The sequence below is a fragment of the Bidens hawaiensis genome, unplaced genomic scaffold, assembly GCF_021521415.1.
Source record: "Bidens hawaiensis isolate Kalapana, Puna unplaced genomic scaffold, B.hawaiensis_p1.1 tig00044035_1, whole genome shotgun sequence".
Classification (NCBI taxonomy): domain Eukaryota; kingdom Viridiplantae; phylum Streptophyta; class Magnoliopsida; order Asterales; family Asteraceae; genus Bidens; species Bidens hawaiensis.
The window spans coordinates 7,395-9,991 of record NW_027505870.1 but is presented as its reverse complement, the minus strand read 5'-3'; positions in this window follow the sequence as shown (position 1 = coordinate 9,991).

Below are 2,597 nucleotides of genomic sequence, written 5' to 3'. Positions count from 1 at the left end.
TGTGATTGTGACTGGTATTTAACACCATCGGAATGCGCCGGTACATCTCCCTGACAATTTGAATTTGGCGGCACAAGAAACTGTAAAGGCAAAGATGACGTCGCCACTCGTCAAATCAACGTGTGGCCATTAATGACAATTGGACACGCTTAAAAATATTATAGTGTGACTATTTATCACTTATAGCCACACATAATAAGTGTATCCGTGACAATAAAAAACTTACAAAAAATAAAACTAAGATATTCTTTGGTCACACAACCTCAAATAAGTGGCTATTAATTACATTTGGACACACTAAAACATCCTTTAAGTGTGACAATTTATAACTTATAGCAACACATAATAACTGTATCCGTGACAATAAAAAACTTATAAAAAACAAAACTAAGATACTCTTTAGTCACACAACCTCGAATACGTGGCCATTAATTACATTTGGACACACTAAAACATCCTTTAAGTGTGAGAATTTATAACTTATAGCCACACATAATAAGTGTATCCGTGACAATAAAAAACTTATAAAAAGCAAAACTAAGATACTCTTTGGTCACACAACCTCGTATAAGTGGCCATTAATTACATTTGGACACACAAAAACATCCTTTAAGTGTGACAATTTATAACTTATAGCCACACATAATAAGTGTATCCGTGACAATAAAAAACTTATAAAAAACAAAACTAAGATACTCTTTGGTCACACAACCTAGTATAAGTGGCCATTAATTACATTTGGACACACTTAAAGTATTTTAGTGTGACCATTTACTACTTATAGCCACACATAATATGTGTTTCCGTGACAATAAAAAACTTATGAAAAATAAAAGTAAACTACTCTTTGGTCACACAACGTCGTGTAAGTGGCCATATATTTTAAGCGTTTTAGCCACATAACTAATAAATACAATGGTTGTTCGTCATATTTCGCCACTTTATTAAAAATGTGGCTAGAAAATGTGACATTAGGTCACACAACGTAATATAAGTGGCTATATCTTTTACCTTTTAGACACATCTCTTATCAATACAGTAGCCGTTTGTCAAATTTGGCCACACTTTTAAAACATGTGGCTAGTTAAATGTCACAGTTTGTGGCTAATGCATGTGTTTTTGGTCACATGTATCGAAGATCAAACAAACTATGACTGTGGGTCACATTTCGCCACACGTTTTTATAATGTGGCTAGTTTTTGTCACAGTTTTTTTCAAAGTGTGGCGAAAAGTACCTGACTAGGTATACAATGGTCACGTGAAGAATAATATGTATGGCCAAAACATTCTGGAAGGTTTTCCAGTATGGTCAAAGACCTTTTAGCCACACTTTAAGCCGAAGTGTGGCAAATCGCCCAGACCACATGTGTGGCCGAAGGTCGATATTCACGTAGTGTCACCTAGCAAAATAATATTGACCTTTGTCAACAACTATTATTGTAAACCTGCGTTTGAATACCTTAACACAAGTTGACATGCATAGTCATAAGGTGATAAAAGGAATAGTTCATGCTGCTTCAAAAAGAAATATATCATTTTTATCATAACTCCATAACGAAAAAAAACCAGTAATTCAATAATAGAAAAAACGTACATAAAAAGGCATTTGCTGTGGATTTTTACTACGTAAAAAATTGGTCGAAATTTTTGCTACGATTAGCTACGGATTAGCTAGAGACACATTTTACTACAATTTTTCTATGAATATTCCATTGCAATAAGAAAAAATCGTAACAAAATCCGTAAAAAACTTAAGAAAATAAGTAGCTTAAAATTGACTCAATAAAGATGGTAGCAAGACTCATAGCAAATATGAAAAAATAAGTATTATATAAACGACTTCAAAAAGTTGATAGACAAATCCATTGCAAACTAGAGAAAATATGTATTATGAAAATAACTTTATAAAGTCAATAGTAAAATCCATAACAAACTTGAGAAAACACGTATCATATAAATGATTTCAAAAAATTGGTAGCAATATCCGTAACAAAATTAGAAAATAAATATTTAGAACCTCATAAAATAAACTTTAATGCAGATACTATCGATACCGACTGAAATCGCGTCGGTTCTTCGCCATAATGTTCGGTGTTTGTCCATTTTTTTAAATTTTATTATGTTTTTGTGGCTTACTAGTTTATGTTTGCGGTTTGGTGCCGTTAATGCAAACTTCGTTATCTCAAACATTTATTTATGCATTTCACTTAATTAGGATTAATTAAGTGTGTTGGTTATTGCACAACCATTCACATAGTGGTAATTCAGGAATTACCGAATCACGCGAACCTAACCCCGAACGTTGGTGAAATATGAATATAATATCTCGGGCATATGTTTATAAATTATCTATGTGAAGTACATGCCAAATGATTATGTGTTTAGTTCCTAGATTGCTTCATGAAATTGCAATCCATTGCGTGTAAGTTGTACGTTTGGCTTTTATAAAATAACTTTTTACAAAAATATCAACGAGGCTTTATTTTATTAGCTTGGGTTAGTATTTTATTCATAATATTTCGTGATCATCCGACTTGATGTTAAAATTTCTCATTTGAGTCAAAACTCGTTTAATAAGGGACTATTCATGTAAATAT